This window comes from Pungitius pungitius, unplaced genomic scaffold, assembly GCF_949316345.1.
Source record: "Pungitius pungitius unplaced genomic scaffold, fPunPun2.1 scaffold_44, whole genome shotgun sequence".
Taxonomy (NCBI): Eukaryota; Metazoa; Chordata; class Actinopteri; order Perciformes; family Gasterosteidae; genus Pungitius; species Pungitius pungitius.
This window is the reverse complement of record NW_026909844.1, coordinates 100,004-127,918: the sequence shown is the minus strand read 5'-3', so window position 1 is coordinate 127,918 and position 27,915 is coordinate 100,004. Positions and strand designations below refer to the sequence as shown.

The window sequence follows — 27,915 nt, the reverse complement described above, 5'->3', positions numbered from 1 at the left end:
ATTCTCATCAGATCAGCCATCAGATCAAGATCTTCCGCAAAGAGCAGGCATATGTTCAAAAGAAACCTAGCTGTGGTTTCCGTAGTGTAGTGGTTATCACGTTCGCCTAACACGCGAAAGGTCCCCAGTTCGAAACTGGGCGGAAACATTGACCTTTTTCCCGCCATGTCTGCAGCAGAAAATCATTCACATTGTCAATTAAAAAAAGACTACGCTTCCAGTCTGAGCATAAGCTTACTGTTTGACGAAGACTCCCCCCGTCAGGGAATCGAACCCTGGTCTTCTGCGTGACAGGCAGAGATACTGTCCACTATACTAACGAGGAATCACTCTGAAATACTTATGCCAGATTTCTGGCCGTTGTGAAGAGAAGGTACGCACTTGGACACTTTCCATTCCAGCGAAAATTCAGTCCTGGCTGGATTTGATCAGTCCTCAACTTCCTAGCGGAAAACCACAGCCTCGTACATGTAGGGATTGATTCTTATCCCGACCGCTTTAGAACTGACGTCAAACTGTAGCATATTGATGAAGGTCAAGTCATGATGAAGCCATCAGATCAAGATCTTCCGCAAAGAGCAGGCATATGTTCAAAAGAAACCTAGCTGTGGTTTCCGTAGTGTAGTGGTTATCACGTTCGCCTAACACGCGAAAGGTCCCCAGTTCAAAACTGGGCGGAAACATTGACCTTTTTCCCGCCCTGTCTGCAAAAGAAAATTATTCACTTGGTCAATTAAAAAAGACTACGCTTCCAGTCGGACTATACGCTTACTGTTTGACGAAGACTCTCCCCGTCAGGGAATCGAACCCTGGTCTTCTGCGTGACAGGCAGAGATACTGTCCACTATATTAACGAGGAATCACTCTGAATTCCTTATGCCAGATTTCTGGCCGTTGTGAAGAGAAGGTACGCACTTGAACACTTTCCCTTCCGGCGAAAATTCAGTCCTGGCTGGGTTTGATCAGTCCTCAACTTCCTAGCGGAAAACCACAGCCTCGTACATGTAGGAATTGATTCTCATCCCGACCGCTTTAGAACTGACGTCAAACTGTAGCATAGTGATGAAGGTCAAGTCATGATGAAGCCATCAGATCAAGATCTTCCGCAAAGAGCAGGCATATGCTCAAAAGAAACCTAGCTGTGGTTTCCGTAGTGTAGTGGTTATCACGTTCGCCTTACACGCGAAAGGTCCCCAGTTCAAAACTGGGCGGAAACATTGACCTTTTTCCCGCCCTGTCTGCAAAAGAAAATTATTCACTTGGTCAATTAAAAAAGACTACGCTTCCAGTCGGACTATACGCTTACTGTTTGACGAAGACTCTCCCCGTCAGGGAATCGAACCCTGGTCTTCTGCGTGACAGGCAGAGATACTGTCGACTATACTAACGAGGAATCACTCTGAAATACTTATGCCAGATTTCTGGCCGTTGTGAAGAGAAGGTACGCACTTGGACACTTTCCCTTCCAGCGAAAATTCAGTCCTGGCTGGATTTGATCAGTCCTCAACTTCCTAGCGGAAAACCACAGCCTCGTACATGTAGGGATTGATTCTTATCCCGACCGCTTTAGAACTGACGTCAAACTGTAGCATATTGATGAAGGTCAAGTCATGATGAAGCCATCAGATCAAGATCTTCCGCAAAGAGCAGGCATATGTTCAAAAGAAACCTAGCTGTGGTTTCAGTAGTGTAGTGGTTATCACGTTCGCCTAACACGCGAAAGGTCCCCAGTTCAAAACTGGGCGGAAACATTGACCTTTTTCCCGCCCTGTCTGCAAAAGAAAATTATTCACTTGGTCAATTAAAAAAGACTACGCTTCCAGTCGGACTATACGCTTACTGTTTGACGAAGACTCTCCCCGTCAGGGAATCGAACCCTGGTCTTCTGCGTGACAGGCAGAGATACTGTCCACTATATTAACGAGGAATCACTCTGAATTCCTTATGCCAGATTTCTGGCCGTTGTGAAGAGAAGGTACGCACTTGAACACTTTCCCTTCCGGCGAAAATTCAGTCCTGGCTGGGTTTGATCAGTCCTCAACTTCCTAGCGGAAAACCACAGCCTCGTACATGTAGGAATTGATTCTCATCCCGACCGCTTTAGAACTGACGTCAAACTGTAGCATAGTGATGAAGGTCAAGTCATGATGAAGCCATCAGATCAAGATCTTCCGCAAAGAGCAGGCATATGCTCAAAAGAAACCTAGCTGTGGTTTCCGTAGTGTAGTGGTTATCACGTTCGCCTTACACGCGAAAGGTCCCCAGTTCAAAACTGGGCGGAAACATTGACCTTTTTCCCGCCCTGTCTGCAAAAGAAAATTATTCACTTGGTCAATTAAAAAAGACTACGCTTCCAGTCGGACTATACGCTTACTGTTTGACGAAGACTCTCCCCGTCAGGGAATCGAACCCTGGTCTTCTGCGTGACAGGCAGAGATACTGTCCACTATACTAACGAGGAATAACTCTGAAATCCTTATGCCAGATTTCTGGCCGTTGTGAAGAGAAGGTACGCACTTGAACACTTTCCCTTCCGGCGAAAATTCAGTCCTGGCTGGGTTTTATCAGTCCTCAACTTCCTAGCGGAAAACCACAGCCTCGTACACGTAGGAATTGATTCTCATCCCCACCGCTTTAGAACTGACGTCAAACTGTAGCATAGTGATGAAGGTCAAGTCATGATGAAGCCATCAGATCAAGATCTTCCGCAAAGAGCAGGCATATGTTCAAAAGAAATCTAGCTGTGGTTTCCGTAGTGTAGTGGTTATCACGTTCGCCTTACACGCGAAAGGTCCCCATTTCAAAACTGGGCGGAAACATTGACCTTTTTCCCGCCCTGTCTGCAAAAGAAAATTATTCACTTGGTCAATTAAAAAAGACTACGCTTCCAGTCTGACTATACGCTTACTGTTTGACGAAGACTCTCCCCGTCAGGGAATCGAACCCTGGTCTTCTGCGTGACAGGCAGAGATACTGTCCACTATATTAACGAGGAATCACTCTGAATTCCTTATGCCAGATTTCTGGCCGTTGTGAAGAGAAGGTACGCACTTGAACACTTTCCCTTCCGGCGAAAATTCAGTCCTGGCTGGGTTTGATCAGTCCTCAACTTCCTAGCGGAAAACCACAGCCTCGTACATGTAGGAATTGATTCTCATCCCGACCGCTTTAGAACTGACGTCAAACTGTAGCATAGTGATGAAGGTCAAGTCATGATGAAGCCATCAGATCAAGATCTTCCGCAAAGAGCAGGCATATGTTCAAAAGAAACCTAGCTGTGGTTTCCGTAGTGTAGTGGTTATCACGTTCGCCTTACACGCGAAAGGTCCCCAGTTCAAAACTGGGCGGAAACATTGACCTTTTTCCCGCCCTGTCTGCAAAAGAAAATTATTCACTTGGTCAATTAAAAAAGACTACGCTTCCAGTCGGACTATACGCTTACTGTTTGACGAAGACTCTCCCTGTCAGGCAATCGAACCCTGGTCTTCTGCGTGACAGGCAGAGATACTGTCCACTATATTCTCATCAGATCAGCCATCAGATCAAGATCTTCCGCAAAGAGCAGGCATATGTTCAAAAGAAACCTAGCTGTGGTTTCCCTAGTGTAGTGGTTATCACGTTCGCCTAACACGCAAAAGGTCCCCAGTTCGAAACTGGGCGGAAACATTGACCTTTTTCCCGCGCTGTCTGCAAAAGAAAATGATTCACTTGGTCAATTAAAAAAGACTACGCTTCCAGTCTGAGCATACGCTTACTGTTTGACGAAGACTCTCCCCGTCAGGGAATCGAACCCTGGTCTTCTGCGTGACAGGCAGAGATACTGTCCACTATATTAACGAGGAATCACTCTGAATTCCTTATGCCAGATTTCTGGCCGTTGTGAAGAGAAGGTACGCACTTGAACACTTTCCCTTCCGGCGAAAATTCAGTCCTGGCTGGGTTTGATCAGTCCTCAACTTCCTAGCGGAAAACCACAGCCTCGTACATGTAGGAATTGATTCTCATCCCGACCGCTTTAGAACTGACGTCAAACTGTAGCATAGTGATGAAGGTCAAGTCATGATGAAGCCATCAGATCAAGATCTTCCGCAAAGAGCAGGCATATGTTCAAAAGAAACCTAGCTGTGGTTTCCGTAGTGTAGTGGTTATCACGTTCGCCTTACACGCGAAAGGTCCCCAGTTCAAAACTGGGCGGAAACATTGACCTTTTTCCCGCCCTGTCTGCAAAAGAAAATTATTCACTTGGTCAATTAAAAAAGACTACGCTTCCAGTCGGACTATACGCTTACTGTTTGACGAAGACTCTCCCTGTCAGGCAATCGAACCCTGGTCTTCTGCGTGACAGGCAGAGATACTGTCCACTATATTCTCATCAGATCAGCCATCAGATCAAGATCTTCCGCAAAGAGCAGGCATATGTTCAAAAGAAACCTAGCTGTGGTTTCCCTAGTGTAGTGGTTATCACGTTCGCCTAACACGCAAAAGGTCCCCAGTTCGAAACTGGGCGGAAACATTGACCTTTTTCCCGCGCTGTCTGCAAAAGAAAATGATTCACTTGGTCAATTAAAAAAGACTACGCTTCCAGTCTGAGCATACGCTTACTGTTTGACGAAGACTCTCCCCGTCAGGGAATCGAACCCTGGTCTTCTGCGTGACAGGCAGAGATACTGTCCACTATACTAACGAGGAATCACTCTGAAATCCTTATGCCAGATTTCTGGCCGTTGTGAAGAGAAGGTACGCACTTGAACACTTTCCCTTCCGGCGAAAATTCAGTCCTGGCTGGATTTGATCAGTCCTCAACTTCCTAGCGGAAAACCACAGCCCCGTACATGTAGGGATTGATTCTCATCCCGACCGGTTTAGAACTGACGTCAAACTGTAGCATAGTGATGAAGGTCAAGTCATGATGAAGCCATCAGATCAAGATCTTCCGCAAAGAGCAGGCATATGTTCAAAAGAAACCTAGCTGTGGTTTCCGTAGTGTAGTGGTTATCACGTTCGCCTAACACGCGAAAGGTCCCCAGTTCGAAACTGGGTGGAAACATTGACCTTTTTCCCGCCCTGTCTGCAAAAGAAAATTATTCACTTGGTCATTTAAAAAAGACTACGCTTCCAGTCTGAGCATAAGCTTACTGTTTGACGAAGACTCTCCCCGTCAGGCAATCGAACCCTGGTCTTCTGCGTGACAGGCAGAGATACTGTCCACTATATTCTCATCAGATCAGCCATCAGATCAAGATCTTCCGCAAAGAGCAGGCATATGTTCAAAAGAAACCGAGCTGTGGTTTCCGTAGTGTAGTGGTTATCACGTTCGCCTAACACGCAAAAGGTCCCCAGTTCGAAACTGGGCGGAAACATTGACCTTTTTCCCGCGCTGTCTGCAAAAGAAAATGATTCACTTGGTCAATTAAAAAAGACTACGCTTCCAGTCTGAGCATACGCTTACTGTTTGACGAAGACTCTCCCCGTCAGGGAATCGAACCCTGGTCTTCTGCGTGACAGGCAGAGATACTGTCCACTATATTCTCATCAGATCAGCCATCAGATCAAGATCTTCCGCAAAGAGCAGGCATATGTTCAAAAGAAACCTAGCTGTGGTTTCCGTAGTGTAGTGGTTATCACGTTCGCCTAACACGTGAAAGGTCCCCAGTTCGAAACTGGGCGGAAACATTGACCTTTTTCCCGCCATGTCTGCAGCAGAAAATCATTCACATTGTCAATTAAAAAAAGACTACGCTTCCAGTCTGAGCATAAGCTTACTGTTTGACGAAGACTCTCCCCGTCAGGGAATCGAACCCTGGTCTTCTGCGTGACAGGCAGAGATACTGTCGACTATACTAACGAGGAATCACTCTGAAATACTTATGCCAGATTTCTGGCCGTTGTGAAGAGAAGGTACGCACTTGGACACTCTCCCTTCCAGCGAAAATTCAGTCCTGGCTGGATTTGATCAGTCCTCAACTTCCTAGCGGAAAACCACAGCCTCGTACATGTAGGGATTGATTCTTATCCCGACCGCTTTAGAACTGACGTCAAACTGTAGCATATTGATGAAGGTCAAGTCATGATGAAGCCATCAGATCAAGATCTTCCGCAAAGAGCAGGCATATGTTCAAAAGAAACCTAGCTGTGGTTTCCGTAGTGTAGTGGTTATCACGTTCGCCTAACACGCGAAAGGTCCCCATTTCAAAACTGGGCGGAAACATTGACCTTTTTCTTGCCCTGTCTGCAAAAGAAAATTATTCACTTGGTCAATTAAAAAAGACCACGCTTCCAGTCTGACTATACGCTTACTGTTTGACGAAGACTCTCCCCGTCAGGGAATCGAACCCTGGTCTTCTGCGTGACAGGCAGAGATACTGTCCACTATATTCTCATCAGATCAGCCATCAGATCAAGATCTTCCGCAAAGAGCAGGCATATGTTCAAAAGAAACCTAGCTGTGGTTTCCGTAGTGTAGTGGTTATCACGTTCGCCTAACACGCGAAAGGTCCCCAGTTCGAAACTGGGCGGAAACATTGACCTTTTTCCCGCCATGTCTGCAGCAGAAAATCATTCACATTGTCAATTAAAAAAAGACTACGCTTCCAGTCTGAGCATAAGCTTACTGTTTGACGAAGACTCTCCCCGTCAGGGAATCGAACCCTGGTCTTCTGCGTGACAGGCAGAGATACTGTCGACTATACTAACGAGGAATCACTCTGAAATACTTATGCCAGATTTCTGGCCGTTGTGAAGAGAAGGTACGCACTTGGACACTCTCCCTTCCAGCGAAAATTCAGTCCTGGCTGGATTTGATCAGTCCTCAACTTCCTAGCGGAAAACCACAGCCTCGTACATGTAGGGATTGATTCTCATCCCGACCGCTTTAGAACTGACGTCAAACTGTAGCATATTGATGAAGGTCAAGTCATGATGAAGCCATCAGATCAAGATCTTCCGCAAAGAGCAGGCATATGTTCAAAAGAAACCTAGCTGTGGTTTCCGTAGTGTAGTGGTTATCACGTTCGCCTAACACGCGAAAGGTCCCCAGTTCGAAACTGGGCGGAAACATTGACCTTTTTCCCGCCATGTCTGCAGCAGAAAATCATTCACATTGTCAATTAAAAAAAGACTACGCTTCCAGTCTGAGCATAAGCTTACTGTTTGACGAAGACTCTCCCCGTCAGGGAATCGAACCCTGGTCTTCTGCGTGACAGGCAGAGATACTGTCCACTATATTCTCATCAGATCAGCCATCAGATCAAGATCTTCCGCAAAGAGCAGGCATATGTTCAAAAGAAACCTAGCTGTGGTTTCCGTAGTGTAGTGGTTATCACGTTCGCCTAACACGCAAAAGGTCCCCAGTTCGAAACTGGGCGGAAACATTGACCTTTTTCCCGCCATGTCTGCAGCAGAAAATCATTCACATTGTCAATTAAAAAAAGACTACGCTTCCAGTCTGAGCATAAGCTTACTGTTTGACGAAGACTCTCCCCGTCAGGGAATCGAACCCTGGTCTTCAGCGTGACAGGCAGAGATACTGTCCACTATACTAACAAGGAATCACTCTGAAATCCTTTTGCCAGATTTCTGGCCGTTGTGAAGAGAAGGTACGCACTTGAACACTTTCCCTTCCAGCGAAAATTCAGTCCTGGCTGGATTTGATCAGTCCTCAACTTCCTAGCGGAAAACCACAGCCTCGTACATGTAGGGATTGATTCTCATCCCGACCGCTTTAGAACTGACGTCAAACTGTAGCATATTGATGAAGGTCAAGTCATGATGAAGCCATTTAGATCAAGATCTTCCGCAAAGAGCAGGCATATGTTCAAAAGAAACCTAGCCGTGGTTTCCGTAGTGTAGTGGTTATCACGTTCGCCTAACACGCGAAAGGTCCCCAGTTCGAAACTGGGCGGAAACATTGACCTTTTTCCCGCCCTGTCTGCAAAAGAAAATGATTCACTTGGTCAATTAAAAAAGACTACGCTTCCAGTCTGAGCATACGCTTACTGTTTGACGAAGACTCTCCCCGTCAGGGAATCGAACCCTGGTCTTCTGTGTGACAGGCAGAGATACTGTCCACTATATTCTCATCAGATCAGCCATCAAATCAAGATCTTCCGCAAAGAGCAGGCATATGTTCAAAAGAAACCTAGCTGTGGTTTCCGTAGTGTAGTGGTTATCACGTTCGCCTAACACGCGAAAGGTCCCCAGTTCGAAACTGGGCGGAAACATTGACCTTTTTCCCGCCCTGTCTGCAAAAGAAAATTATTCACTTGGTCATTTAAAAAAGACTACGCTTCCAGTCTGAGCATAAGCTTACTGTTTGACGAAGACTCTCCCCGTCAGGCAATCGAACCCTGGTCTTCTGCGTGACAGGCAGAGATACTGTCCACTATATTCTCATCAGATCAGCCATCAGATCAAGATCTTCCGCAAAGAGCAGGCATATGTTCAAAAGAAACCTAGCTGTGGTTTCCGTAGTGTAGTGGTTATCACGTTCGCCTAACACGCAAAAGGTCCCCAGTTCCTAACTGGGCGGAAACATTGACCTTTTTCCCGCCCTGTCTGCAAAAGAAAATGATTCACTTGGTCAATTAAAAAAGACTACGCTTCCAGTCTGAGCATACGCTTACTGTTTGACGAAGACTCTCCCCGTCAGGGAATCGAACCCTGGTCTTCTGCGTGACAGGCAGAGATACTGTCCACTATATTCTCATCAGATCAGCCATCAGATCAAGATCTTCCGAAAAGAGCAGGCATATGTTCAAAAGAAACCTAGCTGTGGTTTCCGTAGTGTAGTGGTTATCACGTTCGCCTAACACGCGAAAGGTCCCCAGTTCGAAACTGGGCGGAAACATTGACCTTTTTCCCGCCATGTCTGCAGCAGAAAATCATTCACATTGTCAATTAAAAAAAGACTACGCTTCCAGTCTGAGCATAAGCTTACTGTTTGACGAAGACGCTCCCCGTCAGGGAATCGAACCCTGGTCTTCTGCGTGACAGGCAGAGATACTGTCCACTATATTCTCATCAGATCAGCTATCAGATCAAGATCTTCCGCAAAGAGCAGGCATATGTTCAAAAGAAACCTAGCTGTGGTTTCCGTAGTGTAGTGGTTATCACGTTCGCCTAACACGCGGAAGGTCCCCAGTTCGAAACTGGGCGGAAACATTGACCTTTTTCCCACCATGTCTGCAGCAGAAAATCATTCACATTGTCAATTAAAAAAAGACTACGCTTCCAGTCTGAGCATAAGCTTACTGTTTGACGAAGACTCTCCCGGTCAGGGAATCGAACCCTGGTCTTCAGCGTGACAGGCAGAGATACTGTCCACTATACTAACGAGGAATCACTCTGAAATCCTTTTGCCAGATTTCTGGCCGTTGTGAAGAGAAGGTACGCACTTGAACACTTTCCCTTCCAGCGAAAATTCAGTCCTGGCTGGATTTGATCAGTCCTCAACTTCCTAGCGGAAAACCACAGCCTCGTACATGTAGGGATTGATTCTCATCCCGACCGCTTTAGAACTGACGTCAAACTGTAGCATATTGATGAAGGTCAAGTCATGATGAAGCCATTTAGATCAAGATCTTCCGCAAAGAGCAGGCATATGTTCAAAAGAAACCTAGCCGTGGTTTCCGTAGTGTAGTGGTTATCACGTTCGCCTAACACGCGAAAGGTCCCCAGTTCGAAACTGGGCGGAAACATTGACCTTTTTCCCGCCCTGTCTGCAAAAGAAAATGATTCACTTGGTCAATTAAAAAAGACTACGCTTCCAGTATGAGCATACGCTTACTGTTTGACGAAGACTCTCCCCGTCAGGGAATCGAACCCTGGTCTTCTGTTTGACAGGCAGAGATACTGTCCACTATATTCTCATCAGATCAGCCATCAAATCAAGATCTTCCGCAAAGAGCAGGCATATGTTCAAAAGAAACCTAGCTGTGGTTTCCGTAGTGTAGTGGTTATCACGTTCGCCTAACACGCGAAAGGTCCCCAGTTCGAAACTGGGCGGAAACATTGACCTTTTTCCCGCCCTGTCTGCAAAAGAAAATTATTCACTTGGTCATTTAAAAAAGACTACGCTTCCAGTCTGAGCATAAGCTTACTGTTTGACGAAGACTCTCCCCGTCAGGCAATCGAACCCTGGTCTTCTGCGTGACAGGCAGAGATACTGTCCACTATATTCTCATCAGATCAGCCATCAGATCAAGATCTTCCGCAAAGAGCAGGCATATGTTCAAAAGAAACCTAGCTGTGGTTTCCGTAGTGTAGTGGTTATCACGTTCGCCTAACACGCAAAAGGTCCCCAGTTCCTAACTGGGCGGAAACATTGACCTTTTTCCCGCCCTGTCTGCAAAAGAAAATGATTCACTTGGTCAATTAAAAAAGACTACGCTTCCAGTCTGAGCATACGCTTACTGTTTGACGAAGACTCTCCCCGTCAGGGAATCGAACCCTGGTCTTCTGCGTGACAGGCAGAGATACTGTCCACTATATTCTCATCAGATCAGCCATCAGATCAAGATCTTCCGAAAAGAGCAGGAATATGTTCAAAAGAAACCTAGCTGTGGTTTCCGTAGTGTAGTGGTTATCACGTTCGCCTAACACGCGAAAGGTCCCCAGTTCGAAACTGGGCGGAAACATTGACCTTTTTCCCGCCATGTCTGCAGCAGAAAATCATTCACATTGTCAATTAAAAAAAGACTACGCTTCCAGTCTGAGCATAAGCTTACTGTTTGACGAAGACTCTCCCCGTCAGGGAATCGAACCCTGGTCTTCAGCGTGACAGGCAGAGATACTGTCCACTATACTAACGAGGAATCACTCTGAAATCCTTTTGCCAGATTTCTGGCCGTTGTGAAGAGAAGGTACGCACTTGAACACTTTCCCTTCCAGCGAAAATTCAGTCCTGGCTGGATTTGATCAGTCCTCAACTTCCTAGCGGAAAACCACAGCCTCGTACATGTAGGGATTGATTCTCATCCCGACCGCTTTAGAACTGACGTCAAACTGTAGCATATTGATGAAGGTCAAGTCATGATGAAGCCATTTAGATCAAGATCTTCCGCAAAGAGCAGGCATATGTTCAAAAGAAACCTAGCCGTGGTTTCCGTAGTGTAGTGGTTATCACGTTCGCCTAACACGCGAAAGGTCCCCAGTTCGAAACTGGGCGGAAACATTGACCTTTTTCCCGCCCTGTCTGCAAAAGAAAATGATTCACTTGGTCAATTAAAAAAGACTACGCTTCCAGTCTGAGCATACGCTTACTGTTTGACGAAGACTCTCCCCGTCAGGGAATCGAACCCTGGTCTTCTGTGTGACAGGCAGAGATACTGTCCACTATATTCTCATCAGATCAGCCATCAAATCAAGATCTTCCGCAAAGAGCAGGCATATGTTCAAAAGAAACCTAGCTGTGGTTTCCGTAGTGTAGTGGTTATCACGTTCGCCTAACACGCGAAAGGTCCCCAGTTCGAAACTGGGCGGAAACATTGACCTTTTTCCCGCCCTGTCTGCAAAAGAAAATTATTCACTTGGTCAATTAAAAAAGACTACGCTTCCAGTCTGACTATACGCTTACTGTTTGACGAGGACTCTCCCCGTCAGGGAATCGAACCCTGGTCTTCTGCGTGACAGGCAGAGATACTGTCCACTATACTAACGAGGAATCACTCTGAAATCCTTATGCCAGATTTCTGACCGTTGTGAAGAGAAGGTATGCACTTGAACACTTTCCCTTCCGCCGAAAATTCAGTCCTGGCTGGATTTGATCAGTCCTCAACTTCCTAGCGGAAAACCACAGCCTCGTACATGTAGGGATTGATTCTCATCCCGACCGCTTTAGAACTGACGTCAAACTGTAGCATAGTGATGAAGGTCAAGTCATGATGAAGCCATCAGATCAAGATCTTCCGCAAAGAGCAGGCATATGTTCAAAAGAAACCTAGCTGTGGTTTCCGTAGTGTAGTGGTTATCAAGTTCGCCTTACACGCGAAAGGTCCCCAGTTCGAAACTGGGCGGAAACATTGACCTTTTTCCCGCCCTGTCTGCAAAAGAAAATTATTCACTTGGTCAATTAAAAAAGACTACGCTTCCAGTCTGAGCATACGTTTACTGTTTGACGAAGACTCTCCCCGTCAGGGAATCGAACCCTGGTCTTCAGCGTGACAGGCAGAGATACTGTCCACTATACTAACGAGGAATCACTCTGAAATCCTTTTGCCAGATTTCTGGCCGTTGTGAAGAGAAGGTACGCACTTGAACACTTTCCCTTCCAGCGAAAATTCAGTCCTGGCTGGATTTGATCAGTCCTCAACTTCCTAGCGGAAAACCACAGCCTCGTACATGTAGGGATTGATTCTTATCCCGACCGCTTTAGAACTGACGTCAAACTGTAGCATATTGATGAAGGTCAAGTCATGATGAAGCCATCAGATCAAGATCTTCCGCAAAGAGCAGGCATATGTTCAAAAGAAACCTAGCCGTGGTTTCCGTAGTGTAGTGGTTATCACGTTCGCCTAACATGCGAAAGGTCCCCAGTTCGAAACTGGGCGGAAACATTGACCTTTTTCCCGCCCTGTCTGCAAAAGAAAATGATTCACTTGGTCAATTAAAAAAGACTACGCTTCCAGTCTGAGCATACGCTTACTGTTTGACGAAGACTCTCCCCGTCAGGGAATCGAACCCTGGTCTTCTGTGTGACAGGCAGAGATACTGTCCACTATATTCTCATCAGATCAGCCATCAGATCAAGATCTTCCGCAAAGAGCAGGCATATGTTCAAAAGAAATCTAGCTGTGTTTTCCGTAGTGTAGTGGTTATCACGTTCGCCTTACACGCGAAAGGTCCCCAGTTCAAAACTGGGCGGAAACATTGACCTTTTTCCCGCCCTGTCTGCAAAAGAAAATTATTCACTTGGTCAATTAAAAAAGACTACGCTTCCAGTGTGACTATACGCTTACTGTTTGACGAAGACTCTCCCCGTCAGGGAATCGAACCCTGGTCTTCTGCGTGACAGGCAGAGATACTGTCCACTATACTAACGAAGAATCACTCTGAAATCCTTATGCCAGATTTCTGACCGTTGTGAAGAGAAGGTATGCACTTGAACACTTTCCCTTCCGGCGAAAATTCAGTCCTGGCTGGATTTGATCAGTCCTCAACTTCCTAGCGGAAAACCACAGCCTCGTACATGTAGGGATTGATTCTCATCCCGACCGCTTTGGAACTGACGTCAAACTGTAGCATAGTGATGAAGGTCAAGTCATGATGAAGCCATCAGATCAAGATCTTCCGCAAAGAGCAGGCATATGTTCAAAAGAAATCTAGCTGTGTTTTCCGTAGTGTAGTGGTTATCACGTTCGCCTTACACGCGAAAGGTCCCCAGTTCGAAACTGGGCGGAAACATTGACCTTTTTCCCGCCCTGTCTGCAAAAGAAAATGATTCACTTGGTCAATTAAAAAAGACTGCGCTTCCAGTCTGACTACACGCTTACTGTTTGACGAAGACTCTCCCCGTCAGGGAATCGAACCCTGGTCTTCTGCGTGACAGGCAGAGATACTGTCCACTATATTCTCATCAGATCAGCTATCAGATCAAGATCTTCCGCAAAGAGCAGGCATATGTTCAAAAGAAACCTAGCTGTGGTTTCCGTAGTGTAGTGGTTATCACGTTCGCCTAACACGCGGAAGGTCCCCAGTTCGAAACTGGGCGGAAACATTGACCTTTTTCCCACCATGTCTGCAGCAGAAAATCATTCACATTGTCAATTAAAAAAAGACTACGCTTCCAGTCTGAGCATAAGCTTACTGTTTGACGAAGACTCTCCCGGTCAGGGAATCGAACCCTGGTCTTCAGAGTGACAGGCAGAGATACTGTCCACTATACTAACGAGGAATCACTCTGAAATCCTTTTGCCAGATTTCTGGCCGTTGTGAAGAGAAGGTACGCACTTGAACACTTTCCCTTCCAGCGAAAATTCAGTCCTGGCTGGATTTGATCAGTCCTCAACTTCCTAGCGGAAAACCACAGCCTCGTACATGTAGGGATTGATTCTCATCCCGACCGCTTTAGAACTGACGTCAAACTGTAGCATATTGATGAAGGTCAAGTCATGATGAAGCCATCAGATCAAGATCTTCCGCAAAGAGCAGGCATATGTTCAAAAGAAACCTAGCTGTGGTTTCCGTAGTGTAGTGGTTATCACGTTCGCCTAACACGCGAAAGGTCCCCAGTTCGAAACTGGGCGGAAACATTGACCTTTTTCCCGCCATGTCTGCAGCAGAAAATCATTCACATTGTCAATTAAAAAAAGACTACGCTTCCAGTCTGAGCATAAGCTTACTGTTTGACGAAGACTCTCCCCGTCAGGGAATCGAACCCTGGTCTTCTGCGTGACAGGCAGAGATACTGTCCACTATATTCTCATCAGATCAGCCATCAGATCAAGATCTTCCGCAAAGAGCAGGCATATGTTCAAAAGAAACCTAGCTGTGGTTTCCGTAGTGTAGTGGTTATCACGTTCGCCTAACACGCAAAAGGTCCCCAGTTCGAAACTGGGCGGAAACATTGACCTTTTTCCGCCATGTCTGCAGCAGAAAATCATTCACATTGTCAATTAAAAAAAGACTACGCTTCCAGTCTGAGCATAAGCTTACTGTTTGACGAAGACTCTCCCCGTCAGGGAATCGAACCCTGGTCTTCAGCGTGACAGGCAGAGATACTGTCCACTATACTAACAAGGAATCACTCTGAAATCCTTTTGCCAGATTTCTGGCCGTTGTGAAGAGAAGGTACGCACTTGAACACTTTCCCTTCCAGCGAAAATTCAGTCCTGGCTGGATTTGATCAGTCCTCAACTTCCTAGCGGAAAACCACAGCCTCGTACATGTAGGGATTGATTCTCATCCCGACCGCTTTAGAACTGACGTCAAACTGTAGCATATTGATGAAGGTCAAGTCATGATGAAGCCATTTAGATCAAGATCTTCCGCAAAGAGCAGGCATATGTTCAAAAGAAACCTAGCCGTGGTTTCCGTAGTGTAGTGGTTATCACGTTCGCCTAACACGCGAAAGGTCCCCAGTTCGAAACTGGGCGGAAACATTGACCTTTTTCCCGCCCTGTCTGCAAAAGAAAATGATTCACTTGGTCAATTAAAAAAGACTACGCTTCCAGTCTGAGCATACGCTTACTGTTTGACGAAGACTCTCCCCGTCAGGGAATCGAACCCTGGTCTTCTGTGTGACAGGCAGAGATACTGTCCACTATATTCTCATCAGATCAGCCATCAAATCAAGATCTTCCGCAAAGAGCAGGCATATGTTCAAAAGAAACCTAGCTGTGGTTTCCGTAGTGTAGTGGTTATCACGTTCGCCTAACACGCGAAAGGTCCCCAGTTCGAAACTGGGCGGAAACATTGACCTTTTTCCCGCCCTGTCTGCAAAAGAAAATTATTCACTTGGTCATTTAAAAAAGACTACGCTTCCAGTCTGAGCATAAGCTTACTGTTTGACGAAGACTCTCCCCGTCAGGCAATCGAACCCTGGTCTTCTGCGTGACAGGCAGAGATACTGTCCACTATATTCTCATCAGATCAGCCATCAGATCAAGATCTTCCGCAAAGAGCAGGCATATGTTCAAAAGAAACCTAGCTGTGGTTTCCGTAGTGTAGTGGTTATCACGTTCGCCTAACACGCAAAAGGTCCCCAGTTCCTAACTGGGCGGAAACATTGACCTTTTTCCCGCCCTGTCTGCAAAAGAAAATGATTCACTTGGTCAATTAAAAAAGACTACGCTTCCAGTCTGAGCATACGCTTACTGTTTGACGAAGACTCTCCCCGTCAGGGAATCGAACCCTGGTCTTCTGCGTGACAGGCAGAGATACTGTCCACTATATTCTCATCAGATCAGCCATCAGATCAAGATCTTCCGAAAAGAGCAGGCATATGTTCAAAAGAAACCTAGCTGTGGTTTCCATAGTGTAGTGGTTATCACGTTCGCCTAACACGCGAAAGGTCCCCAGTTCGAAACTGGGCGGAAACATTGACCTTTTTCCCGCCATGTCTGCAGCAGAAAATCATTCACATTGTCAATTAAAAAAAGACTACGCTTCCAGTCTGAGCATAAGCTTACTGTTTGACGAAGACTCTCCCCGTCAGGGAATCGAACCCTGGTCTTCTGCGTGACAGGCAGAGATACTGTCCACTATATTCTCATCAGATCAGCTATCAGATCAAGATCTTCCGCAAAGAGCAGGCATATGTTCAAAAGAAACCTAGCTGTGGTTTCCGTAGTGTAGTGGTTATCACGTTCGCCTAACACGCGGAAGGTCCCCAGTTCGAAACTGGGCGGAAACATTGACCTTTTTCCCACCATGTCTGCAGCAGAAAATCATTCACATTGTCAATTAAAAAAAGACTACGCTTCCAGTCTGAGCATAAGCTTACTGTTTGACGAAGACTCTCCCGGTCAGGGAATCGAACCCTGGTCTTCAGCGTGACAGGCAGAGATACTGTCCACTATACTAACGAGGAATCACTCTGAAATCCTTTTGCCAGATTTCTGGCCGTTGTGAAGAGAAGGTACGCACTTGAACACTTTCCCTTCCAGCGAAAATTCAGTCCTGGCTGGATTTGATCAGTCCTCAACTTCCTAGCGGAAAACCACAGCCTCGTACATGTAGGGATTGATTCTCATCCCGACCGCTTTAGAACTGACGTCAAACTGTAGCATATTGATGAAGGTCAAGTCATGATGAAGCCATTTAGATCAAGATCTTCCGCAAAGAGCAGGCATATGTTCAAAAGAAACCTAGCCGTGGTTTCCGTAGTGTAGTGGTTATCACGTTCGCCTAACACGCGAAAGGTCCCCAGTTCGAAACTGGGCGGAAACATTGACCTTTTTCCCGCCCTGTCTGCAAAAGAAAATTATTCACTTGGTCAATTAAAAAAGACTACGCTTCCAGTATGAGCATACGCTTACTGTTTGACGAAGACTCTCCCCGTCAGGGAATCGAACCCTGGTCTTCTGTTTGACAGGCAGAGATACTGTCCACTATATTCTCATCAGATCAGCCATCAAATCAAGATCTTCCGCAAAGAGCAGGCATATGTTCAAAAGAAACCTAGCTGTGGTTTCCGTAGTGTAGTGGTTATCACGTTCGCCTAACACGCGAAAGGTCCCCAGTTCGAAACTGGGCGGAAACATTGACCTTTTTCCCGCCCTGTCTGCAAAAGAAAATTATTCACTTGGTCATTTAAAAAAGACTACGCTTCCAGTCTGAGCATAAGCTTACTGTTTGACGAAGACTCTCCCCGTCAGGCAATCGAACCCTGGTCTTCTGCGTGACAGGCAGAGATACTGTCCACTATATTCTCATCAGATCAGCCATCAGATCAAGATCTTCCGCAAAGAGCAGGCATATGTTCAAAAGAAACCTAGCTGTGGTTTCCGTAGTGTAGTGGTTATCACGTTCGCCTAACACGCAAAAGGTCCCCAGTTCCTAACTGGGCGGAAACATTGACCTTTTTCCCGCCCTGTCTGCAAAAGAAAATGATTCACTTGGTCAATTAAAAAAGACTACGCTTCCAGTCTGAGCATACGCTTACTGTTTGACGAAGACTCTCCCCGTCAGGGAATCGAACCCTGGTCTTCTGCGTGACAGGCAGAGATACTGTCCACTATATTCTCATCAGATCAGCCATCAGATCAAGATCTTCCGAAAAGAGCAGGCATATGTTCAAAAGAAACCTAGCTGTGGTTTCCGTAGTGTAGTGGTTATCACGTTCGCCTAACACGCGAAAGGTCCCCAGTTCGAAACTGGGCGGAAACATTGACCTTTTTCCCGCCATGTCTGCAGCAGAAAATCATTCACATTGTCAATTAAAAAAAGACTACGCTTCCAGTCTGAGCATAAGCTTACTGTTTGACGAAGACTCTCCCCGTCAGGGAATCGAACCCTGGTCTTCAGCGTGACAGGCAGAGATACTGTCCACTATACTAACGAGGAATCACTCTGAAATCCTTTTGCCAGATTTCTGGCCGTTGTGAAGAGAAGGTACGCACTTGAACACTTTCCCTTCCAGCGAAAATTCAGTCCTGGCTGGATTTGATCAGTCCTCAACTTCCTAGCGGAAAACCACAGCCTCGTACATGTAGGGATTGATTCTCATCCCGACTGCTTTAGAACTGACGTCAAACTGTAGCATATTGATGAAGGTCAAGTCATGATGAAGCCATTTAGATCAAGATCTTCCGCAAAGAGCAGGCATATGTTCAAAAGAAACCTAGCCGTGGTTTCCGTAGTGTAGTGGTTATCACGTTCGCCTAACACGCGAAAGGTCCCCAGTTCGAAACTGGGCGGAAACATTGACCTTTTTCCCGCCCTGTCTGCAAAAGAAAATGATTCACTTGGTCAATTAAAAAAGACTACGCTTCCAGTCTGAGCATACGCTTACTGTTTGACGAAGACTCTCCCCGTCAGGGAATCGAACCCTGGTCTTCTGTGTGACAGGCAGAGATACTGTCCACTATATTCTCATCAGATCAGCCATCAAATCAAGATCTTCCGCAAAGAGCAGGCATATGTTCAAAAGAAACCTAGCTGTGGTTTCCGTAGTGTAGTGGTTATCACGTTCGCCTAACACGCGAAAGGTCCCCAGTTCGAAACTGGGCGGAAACATTGACCTTTTTCCCGCCCTGTCTGCAAAAGAAAATTATTCACTTGGTCAATTAAAAAAGACTACGCTTCCAGTCTGACTATACGCTTACTGTTTGACGAGGACTCTCCCCGTCAGGGAATCGAACCCTGGTCTTCTGCGTGACAGGCAGAGATACTGTCCACTATACTAACGAGGAATCACTCTGAAATCCTTATGCCAGATTTCTGACCGTTGTGAAGAGAAGGTATGCACTTGAACACTTTCCCTTCCGCCGAAAATTCAGTCCTGGCTGGATTTGATCAGTCCTCAACTTCCTAGCGGAAAACCACAGCCTCGTACATGTAGGGATTGATTCTCATCCCGACCGCTTTAGAACTGACGTCAAACTGTAGCATAGTGATGAAGGTCAAGTCATGATGAAGCCATCAGATCAAGATCTTCCGCAAAGAGCAGGCATATGTTCAAAAGAAACCTAGCTGTGGTTTCCGTAGTGTAGTGGTTATCAAGTTCGCCTTACACGCGAAAGGTCCCCAGTTCGAAACTGGGCGGAAACATTGACCTTTTTCCCGCCCTGTCTGCAAAAGAAAATTATTCACTTGGTCAATTAAAAAAGACTACGCTTCCAGTCTGAGCATACGCTTACTGTTTGACGAAGACTCTCCCCGTCAGGGAATCCAACCCTGGTCTTCTGCGTGACAGGCAGAGATACTGTCCACTATAGTAACGAGGAATAACTCTGAAATCCTAATGCCAGATTTCTGGCCGTTGTGAAGAGAAGGTACGCACTTGGACACTTTCCCTTCCAGCGAAAATTCAGTCCTGGCTGGATTTGATCAGTCCTCAACTTCCTAGCGGAAAACCACAGCCTCGTACATGTAGGGATTGATTCTTATCCCGACCGCTTTAGAACTGACGTCAAACTGTAGCATATTGATGAAGGTCAAGTCATGATGAAGCCATCAGATCAAGATCTTCCGCAAAGAGCAGGCATATGTTCAAAAGAAACCTAGCCGTGGTTTCCGTATTGTAGTGGTTATCACGTTCGCCTAACACGCGAAAGGTCCCCAGTTCGAAACTGGGCGGAAACATTGACCTTTTTCCCGCCCTGTCTGCAAAAGAAAATGATTCACTTGGTCAATTAAAAAAGACTTCGCTTCCAGTCTGAGCATACGTTTACTGTTTGACGAAGACTCTCCCCGTCAGGGAATCGAACCCTGGTCTTCAGCGTGACAGGCAGAGATACTGTCCACTATACTAACGAGGAATCACTCTGAAATCCTTTTGCCAGATTTCTGGCCGTTGTGAAGAGAAGGTACGCACTTGAACACTTTCCCTTCCAGCGAAAATTCAGTCCTGGCTGGATTTGATCAGTCCTCAACTTCCTAGCGGAAAACCACAGCCTCGTACATGTAGGGATTGATTCTCATCCCGACCGCTTTAGAACTGACGTCAAACTGTAGCATATTGATGAAGGTCAAGTCATGATGAAGCCATCAGATCAAGATCTTCCGCAAAGAGCAGGCATATGTTCAAAAGAAACCTAGCCGTGGTTTCCGTAGTGTAGTGGTTATCACGTTCGCCTAACACGCGAAAGGTCCCCAGTTCGAAACTGGGCGGAAACATTGACCTTTTTCCCGCCCTGTCTGCAAAAGAAAATGATTCACTTGGTCAATTAAAAAAGACTACGCTTCCAGTCTGAGCATACGTTTACTGTTTGACGAAGACTCTCCCCGTCAGGGAATCGAACCCTGGTCTTCAGCGTGACAGGCAGAGATACTGTCCACTATACTAACGAGGAATCACTCTGAAATCCTTTTGCCAGATTTCTGGCCGTTGTGAAGAGAAGGTACGCACTTGAACACTTTCCCTTCCAGCGAAAATTCAGTCCTGGCTGGATTTGATCAGTCCTCAACTTCCTAGCGGAAAACCACAGCCTCGTACATGTAGGGATTGATTCTTATCCCGACCGCTTTAGAACTGACGTCAAACTGTAGCATATTGATGAAGGTCAAGTCATGATGAAGCCATCAGATCAAGATCTTCCGCAAAGAGCAGGCATATGTTCAAAAGAAACCTAGCCGTGGTTTCCGTAGTGTAGTGGTTATCACGTTCGCCTAACATGCGAAAGGTCCCCAGTTCGAAACTGGGCGGAAACATTGACCTTTTTCCCGCCCTGTCTGCAAAAGAAAATGATTCACTTGGTCAATTAAAAAAGACTACGCTTCCAGTCTGAGCATACGCTTACTGTTTGACGAAGACTCTCCCCGTCAGGGAATCGAACCCTGGTCTTCTGTCTGACAGGCAGAGATACTGTCCACTATATTCTCATCAGATCAGCCATCAGATCAAGATCTTCCGCAAAGAGCAGGCATATGTTCAAAAGAAATCTAGCTGTGTTTTCCGTAGTGTAGTGGTTATCACGTTCGCCTTACACGCGAAAGGTCCCCAGTTCAAAACTGGGCGGAAACATTGACCTTTTTCCCGCCCTGTCTGCAGCAGAAAATCATTCACATTGTCAATTAAAAAAAGACTACGCTTCCAGTCTGAGCATAAGCTTACTGTTTGACGAAGACTCTCCCCGTCAGGGAATCGAACCCTGGTCTTCAGCGTGACAGGCAGAGATACTGTCCACTATACTAACGAGGAATCACTCTGAAATCCTTTTGCCAGATTTCTGGCCGTTGTGAAGAGAAGGTACGCACTTGAACACTTTCCCTTCCAGCGAAAATTCAGTCCTGGCTGGATTTGATCAGTCCTCAACTTCCTAGCGGAAAACCACAGCCTCGTACATGTAGGGATTGATTCTCATCCCGACCGCTTTAGAACTGACGTCAAACTGTAGCATATTGATGAAGGTCAAGTCATGATGAAGCCATTTAGATCAAGATCTTCCGCAAAGAGCAGGCATATGTTCAAAAGAAACCTAGCCGTGGTTTCCGTAGTGTAGTGGTTATCACGTTCGCCTAACACGCGAAAGGTCCCCAGTTCGAAACTGGGCGGAAACATTGACCTTTTTTCCGCCCTGTCTGCAAAAGAAAATGATTCACTTGGTCAATTAAAAAAGACTACGCTTCCAGTCTGAGCATACGCTTACTGTTTGACGAAGACTCTCCCCGTCAGGGAATCGAACCCTGGTCTTCTGTGTGACAGGCAGAGATACTGTCCACTATATTCTCATCAGATCAGCCATCAGATCAAGATCTTCCGCAAAGAGCAGGCATATGTTCAAAAGAAACCTAGCTGTGGTTTCCGTAGTGTAGTGGTTATCACGTTCGCCTTACACGCGAAAGGTCCCCAGTTCGAAACTGGGCGGAAACATTGACCTTTTTCCCGCCCTGTCTGCAAAAGAAAATTATTCACTTGGTCAATTAAAAAAGACTACGCTTCCAGTCGGACTATACGCTTACTGTTTGACGAAGACTCTCCCCGTCAGGGAATCGAACCCTGGTCTTCTGCGTGACAGGCAGAGATACTGTCCACTATACTAACGAGGAATCACTCTGAAATTCTTATGCCAGATTTCTGGCCGTTGTGAAGAGAAGGTATGCACTTGAACACTTTCCCTTCCGGCGAAAATTCAGTCCTGGCTGGGTTTGATCAGTCCTCAACTTCCTAGCGGAAAACCACAGCCTCGTACATGTAGGAATTGATTCTCATCCCCACCGCTTTAGAACTGACGTCAAACTGTAGCATAGTGATGAAGGTCAAGTCATGATGAAGCCATCAGATCAAGATCTTCCGCAAAGAGCAGGCATATGTTCAAAAGAAATCTAGCTGTGTTTTCCGTAGTGTAGTGGTTATCACGTTCGCCTTACACGCGAAAGGTCCCCAGTTCAAAACTGGGCGGAAACATTGACCTTTTTCCCGCCCTGTCTGCAAAAGAAAATTATTCACTTGGTCAATTAAAAAAGACTACGCTTCCAGTCTGACTATACGCTTACTGTTTGACGAAGACTCTCCCCGTCAGGGAATCGAACCCTGGTCTTCTGCGTGACAGGCAGAGATACTGTCGACTATACTAACGAGGAATCACTCTGAAATACTTATGCCAGATTTCTGGCCGTTGTGAAGAGAAGGTACGCACTTGGACACTTTCCCTTCCAGCGAAAATTCAGTCCTGGCTGGATTTGATCAGTCCTCAACTTCCTAGCGGAAAACCACAGCCTCGTACATGTAGGGATTGATTCTTATCCCGACCGCTTTAGAACTGACGTCAAACTGTAGCATATTGATGAAGGTCAAGTCATGATGAAGCCATCAGATCAAGATCTTCCGCAAAGAGCAGGCATATGTTCAAAAGAAACCTAGCTGTGGTTTCCGTAGTGTAGTGGTTATCACGTTCACCTAACACGCGAAAGGTCCCCAGTTCGAAACTGGGCGGAAACATTGACCTTTTTCCCGCCCTGTCTGCAAAAGAAAATTATTCACTTGGTCATTTAAAAAAGACTACGCTTCCAGTCTGAGCATAAGCTTACTGTTTGACGAAGACTCTCCCCGTCAGGCAATCGAACCCTGGTCTTCTGCGTGACAGGCAGAGATACTGTCCACTATATTCTCATCAGATCAGCCATCAGATCAAGATCTTCCGCAAAGAGCAGGCATATGTTCAAAAGAAACCTAGCTGTGGTTTCCGTAGTGTAGTGGTTATCACGTTCGCCTAACACGCAAAAGGTCCCCAGTTCCTAACTGGGCGGAAACATTGACCTTTTTCCCGCCCTGTCTGCAAAAGAAAATGATTCACTTGGTCAATTAAAAAAGACTACGCTTCCAGTCTGAGCATACGCTTACTGTTTGACGAAGACTCTCCCCGTCAGGGAATCGAACCCTGGTCTTCTGCGTGACAGGCAGAGATACTGTCCACTATATTCTCATCAGATCAGCCATCAGATCAAGATCTTCCGCAAAGAGCAGGCATATGTTCAAAAGAAATCTAGCTGTGTTTTCCGTAGTGTAGTGGTTATCACGTTCGCCTTACACGCGAAAGGTCCCCAGTTCAAAACTGGGCGGAAACATTGACCTTTTTCCCGCCCTGTCTGCAAAAGAAAATTATTCACTTGGTCAATTAAAAAAGACTACGCTTCCAGTGTGACTATACGCTTACTGTTTGACGAAGACTCTCCCCGTCAGGGAATCGAACCCTGGTCTTCTGCGTGACAGGCAGAGATACTGTCCACTATACTAACGAAGAATCACTCTGAAATCCTTATGCCAGATTTCTGACCGTTGTGAAGAGAAGGTATGCACTTGAACACTTTCCCTTCCGGCGAAAATTCAGTCCTGGCTGGATTTGATCAGTCCTCAACTTCCTAGCGGAAAACCACAGCCTCGTACATGTAGGGATTGATTCTCATCCCGACCGCTTTGGAACTGACGTCAAACTGTAGCATAGTGATGAAGGTCAAGTCATGATGAAGCCATCAGATCAAGATCTTCCGCAAAGAGCAGGCATATGTTCAAAAGAAATCTAGCTGTGTTTTCCGTAGTGTAGTGGTTATCACGTTCGCCTTACACGCGAAAGGTCCCCAGTTCGAAACTGGGCGGAAACATTGACCTTTTTCCCGCCCTGTCTGCAAAAGAAAATGATTCACTTGGTCAATTAAAAAAGACTGCGCTTCCAGTCTGACTACACGCTTACTGTTTGACGAAGACTCTCCCCGTCAGGGAATCGAACCCTGGTCTTCTGCGTGACAGGCAGAGATACTGTCCACTATATTCTCATCAGATCAGCTATCAGATCAAGATCTTCCGCAAAGAGCAGGCATATGTTCAAAAGAAACCTAGCTGTGGTTTCCGTAGTGTAGTGGTTATCACGTTCGCCTAACACGCGGAAGGTCCCCAGTTCGAAACTGGGCGGAAACATTGACCTTTTTCCCACCATGTCTGCAGCAGAAAATCATTCACATTGTCAATTAAAAAAAGACTACGCTTCCAGTCTGAGCATAAGCTTACTGTTTGACGAAGACTCTCCCGGTCAGGGAATCGAACCCTGGTCTTCAGCGTGACAGGCAGAGATACTGTCCACTATACTAACGAGGAATCACTCTGAAATCCTTTTGCCAGATTTCTGGCCGTTGTGAAGAGAAGGTACGCACTTGAACACTTTCCCTTCCAGCGAAAATTCAGTCCTGGCTGGATTTGATCAGTCCTCAACTTCCTAGCGGAAAACCACAGCCTCGTACATGTAGGGATTGATTCTCATCCCGACCGCTTTAGAACTGACGTCAAACTGTAGCATATTGATGAAGGTCAAGTCATGATGAAGCCATCAGATCAAGATCTTCCGCAAAGAGCAGGCATATGTTCAAAAGAAACCTAGCTGTGGTTTCCGTAGTGTAGTGGTTATCACGTTCGCCTAACACGCGAAAGGTCCCCAGTTCGAAACTGGGCGGAAACATTGACCTTTTTCCCGCCATGTCTGCAGCAGAAAATCATTCACATTGTCAATTAAAAAAAGACTACGCTTCCAGTCTGAGCATAAGCTTACTGTTTGACGAAGACTCTCCCCGTCAGGGAATCGAACCCTGGTCTTCTGCGTGACAGGCAGAGATACTGTCCACTATATTCTCATCAGATCAGCCATCAGATCAAGATCTTCCGCAAAGAGCAGGCATATGTTCAAAAGAAACCTAGCTGTGGTTTCCGTAGTGTAGTGGTTATCACGTTCGCCTAACACGCAAAAGGTCCCCAGTTCGAAACTGGGCGGAAACATTGACCTTTTTCCCGCCATGTCTGCAGCAGAAAATCATTCACATTGTCAATTAAAAAAAGACTACGCTTCCAGTCTGAGCATAAGCTTACTGTTTGACGAAGACTCTCCCCGTCAGGGAATCGAACCCTGGTCTTCAGCGTGACAGGCAGAGATACTGTCCACTATACTAACGAGGAATCACTCTGAAATCCTTTTGCCAGATTTCTGGCCGTTGTGAAGAGAAGGTACGCACTTGAACACTTTCCCTTCCAGCGAAAATTCAGTCCTGGCTGGATTTGATCAGTCCTCAACTTCCTAGCGGAAAACCACAGCCTCGTACATGTAGGGATTGATTCTCATCCCGACCGCTTTAGAACTGACGTCAAACTGTAGCATATTGATGAAGGTCAAGTCATGATGAAGCCATCAGATCAAGATCTTCCGCAAAGAGCAGGCATATGTTCAAAAGAAACCTAGCTGTGGTTTCCGTAGTGTAGTGGTTATCACGTTCGCCTAACACGCGAAAGGTCCCCAGTTCGAAACTGGGCGGAAACATTGACCTTTTTCCCGCCCTGTCTGCAAAAGAAAATGATTCACTTGGTCAATTAAAAAAGACTACGCTTCCAGTCTGAGCATACGTTTACTGTTTGACGAAGACTCTCCCCGTCAGGGAATCGAACCCCGGTCTTCAGCGTGACAGGCAGAGATACTGTCCACTATACTAACGAGGAATCACTCTGAAATCCTTTTGCCAGATTTCTGGCCGTTGTGAAGAGAAGGTACGCACTTGAACACTTTCCCTTCCAGCGAAAATTCAGTCCTGGCTGGATTTGATCAGTCCTCAACTTCCTAGCGGAAAACCACAGCCTCGTACATGTAGGGATTGATTCTTATCCCGACCGCTTTAGAACTGACGTCAAACTGTAGCATATTGATGAAGGTCAAGTCATGATGAAGCCATCAGATCAAGATCTTCCGCAAAGAGCAGGCATATGTTCAAAAGAAACCTAGCCGTGGTTTCCGTAGTGTAGTGGTTATCACGTTCGCCTAACATGCGAAAGGTCCCCAGTTCGAAACTGGGCGGAAACATTGACCTTTTTCCCGCCCTGTCTGCAAAAGAAAATGATTCACTTGGTCAATTAAAAAAGACTACGCTTCCAGTCTGAGCATACGCTTACTGTTTGACGAAGACTCTCCCCGTCAGGGAATCGAACCCTGGTCTTCTGTGTGACAGGCAGAGATACTGTCCACTATATTCTCATCAGATCAGCCATCAGATCAAGATCTTCCGCAAAGAGCAGGCATATGTTCAAAAGAAATCTAGCTGTGTTTTCCGTAGTGTAGTGGTTATCACGTTCGCCTTACACGCGAAAGGTCCCCAGTTCAAAACTGGGCGGAAACATTGACCTTTTTCCCGCCCTGTCTGCAAAAGAAAATTATTCACTTGGTCAATTAAAAAAGACTACGCTTCCAGTGTGACTATACGCTTACTGTTTGACGAAGACTCTCCCCGTCAGGGAATCGAACCCTGGTCTTCTGCGTGACAGGCAGAGATACTGTCCACTATACTAACGAAGAATCACTCTGAAATCCTTATGCCAGATTTCTGACCGTTGTGAAGAGAAGGTATGCACTTGAACACTTTCCCTTCCGGCGAAAATTCAGTCCTGGCTGGATTTGATCAGTCCTCAACTTCCTAGCGGAAAACCACAGCCTCGTACATGTAGGGATTGATTCTCATCCCGACCGCTTTGGAACTGACGTCAAACTGTAGCATAGTGATGAAGGTCAAGTCATGATGAAGCCATCAGATCAAGATCTTCCGCAAAGAGCAGGCATATGTTCAAAAGAAATCTAGCTGTGTTTTCCGTAGTGTAGTGGTTATCACGTTCGCCTTACACGCGAAAGGTCCCCAGTTCGAAACTGGGCGGAAACATTGACCTTTTTCCCGCCCTGTCTGCAAAAGAAAATGATTCACTTGGTCAATTAAAAAAGACTGCGCTTCCAGTCTGACTACACGCTTACTGTTTGACGAAGACTCTCCCCGTCAGGGAATCGAACCCTGGTCTTCTGCGTGACAGGCAGAGATACTGTCCACTATATTCTCATCAGATCAGCTATCAGATCAAGATCTTCCGCAAAGAGCAGGCATATGTTCAAAAGAAACCTAGCTGTGGTTTCCGTAGTGTAGTGGTTATCACGTTCGCCTAACACGCGGAAGGTCCCCAGTTCGAAACTGGGCGGAAACATTGACCTTTTTCCCACCATGTCTGCAGCAGAAAATCATTCACATTGTCAATTAAAAAAAGACTACGCTTCCAGTCTGAGCATAAGCTTACTGTTTGACGAAGACTCTCCCCGTCAGGGAATCGAACCCTGGTCTTCTGCGTGACAGGCAGAGATACTGTCCACTATATTCTCATCAGATCAGCCATCAGATCAAGATCTTCCGCAAAGAGCAGGCATATGTTCAAAAGAAACCTAGCTGTGGTTTCCGTAGTGTAGTGGTTATCACGTTCGCCTAACACGCAAAAGGTCCCCAGTTCGAAACTGGGCGGAAACATTGACCTTTTTC

The 27,915-nt window shown here is 46.2% G+C and overlaps 21 non-coding genes across 21 annotated transcripts; 16 read left to right on the top strand and 5 right to left on the bottom strand.

The window, feature by feature from the left end:
* Positions 1-1,144: 1,144 nt before the first annotated feature.
* Positions 1,145-1,217, top strand: trnav-uac (transfer RNA valine (anticodon UAC)). Its single transcript has one exon. It is a non-coding gene; the product is annotated as a tRNA-Val (tRNA).
* Positions 1,218-2,212: 995 nt separating this feature from the next.
* trnav-uac (transfer RNA valine (anticodon UAC)) lies at positions 2,213-2,285 on the top strand. Its single transcript has one exon. It is a non-coding gene; the product is annotated as a tRNA-Val (tRNA).
* A 104-nt stretch (positions 2,286-2,389) lies between these two features.
* Positions 2,390-2,461, bottom strand: trnad-guc (transfer RNA aspartic acid (anticodon GUC)). The gene has a single exon. It is a non-coding gene; the product is annotated as a tRNA-Asp (tRNA).
* A 285-nt stretch (positions 2,462-2,746) lies between these two features.
* trnav-uac (transfer RNA valine (anticodon UAC)) lies at positions 2,747-2,819 on the top strand. The gene has a single exon. It is a non-coding gene; the product is annotated as a tRNA-Val (tRNA).
* Positions 2,820-3,280: 461 nt separating this feature from the next.
* Positions 3,281-3,353, top strand: trnav-uac (transfer RNA valine (anticodon UAC)). Its single transcript has one exon. It is a non-coding gene; the product is annotated as a tRNA-Val (tRNA).
* Positions 3,354-4,127: 774 nt separating this feature from the next.
* trnav-uac (transfer RNA valine (anticodon UAC)) lies at positions 4,128-4,200 on the top strand. The gene has a single exon. It is a non-coding gene; the product is annotated as a tRNA-Val (tRNA).
* Positions 4,201-4,617: 417 nt separating this feature from the next.
* Positions 4,618-4,689, bottom strand: trnad-guc (transfer RNA aspartic acid (anticodon GUC)). Its single transcript has one exon. It is a non-coding gene; the product is annotated as a tRNA-Asp (tRNA).
* Positions 4,690-11,587: 6,898 nt separating this feature from the next.
* Positions 11,588-11,659, bottom strand: trnad-guc (transfer RNA aspartic acid (anticodon GUC)). The gene has a single exon. It is a non-coding gene; the product is annotated as a tRNA-Asp (tRNA).
* Positions 11,660-11,944: 285 nt separating this feature from the next.
* On the top strand, positions 11,945-12,017 carry trnav-uac (transfer RNA valine (anticodon UAC)). The gene has a single exon. It is a non-coding gene; the product is annotated as a tRNA-Val (tRNA).
* Positions 12,018-12,790: 773 nt separating this feature from the next.
* On the top strand, positions 12,791-12,864 carry trnav-uac (transfer RNA valine (anticodon UAC)). Its single transcript has one exon. It is a non-coding gene; the product is annotated as a tRNA-Val (tRNA).
* A 460-nt stretch (positions 12,865-13,324) lies between these two features.
* On the top strand, positions 13,325-13,398 carry trnav-uac (transfer RNA valine (anticodon UAC)). The gene has a single exon. It is a non-coding gene; the product is annotated as a tRNA-Val (tRNA).
* Positions 13,399-18,776: 5,378 nt separating this feature from the next.
* trnad-guc (transfer RNA aspartic acid (anticodon GUC)) lies at positions 18,777-18,848 on the bottom strand. The gene has a single exon. It is a non-coding gene; the product is annotated as a tRNA-Asp (tRNA).
* Positions 18,849-19,133: 285 nt separating this feature from the next.
* On the top strand, positions 19,134-19,206 carry trnav-uac (transfer RNA valine (anticodon UAC)). The gene has a single exon. It is a non-coding gene; the product is annotated as a tRNA-Val (tRNA).
* Positions 19,207-21,047: 1,841 nt separating this feature from the next.
* Positions 21,048-21,121, top strand: trnav-uac (transfer RNA valine (anticodon UAC)). The gene has a single exon. It is a non-coding gene; the product is annotated as a tRNA-Val (tRNA).
* Positions 21,122-21,897: 776 nt separating this feature from the next.
* Positions 21,898-21,970, top strand: trnav-uac (transfer RNA valine (anticodon UAC)). Its single transcript has one exon. It is a non-coding gene; the product is annotated as a tRNA-Val (tRNA).
* Positions 21,971-22,074: 104 nt separating this feature from the next.
* Positions 22,075-22,146, bottom strand: trnad-guc (transfer RNA aspartic acid (anticodon GUC)). The gene has a single exon. It is a non-coding gene; the product is annotated as a tRNA-Asp (tRNA).
* A 284-nt stretch (positions 22,147-22,430) lies between these two features.
* trnav-uac (transfer RNA valine (anticodon UAC)) lies at positions 22,431-22,504 on the top strand. The gene has a single exon. It is a non-coding gene; the product is annotated as a tRNA-Val (tRNA).
* A 1,086-nt stretch (positions 22,505-23,590) lies between these two features.
* Positions 23,591-23,664, top strand: trnav-uac (transfer RNA valine (anticodon UAC)). Its single transcript has one exon. It is a non-coding gene; the product is annotated as a tRNA-Val (tRNA).
* Positions 23,665-24,124: 460 nt separating this feature from the next.
* Positions 24,125-24,198, top strand: trnav-uac (transfer RNA valine (anticodon UAC)). Its single transcript has one exon. It is a non-coding gene; the product is annotated as a tRNA-Val (tRNA).
* Positions 24,199-26,668: 2,470 nt separating this feature from the next.
* On the top strand, positions 26,669-26,742 carry trnav-uac (transfer RNA valine (anticodon UAC)). The gene has a single exon. It is a non-coding gene; the product is annotated as a tRNA-Val (tRNA).
* A 460-nt stretch (positions 26,743-27,202) lies between these two features.
* On the top strand, positions 27,203-27,276 carry trnav-uac (transfer RNA valine (anticodon UAC)). Its single transcript has one exon. It is a non-coding gene; the product is annotated as a tRNA-Val (tRNA).
* Positions 27,277-27,915: the final 639 nt, after the last annotated feature.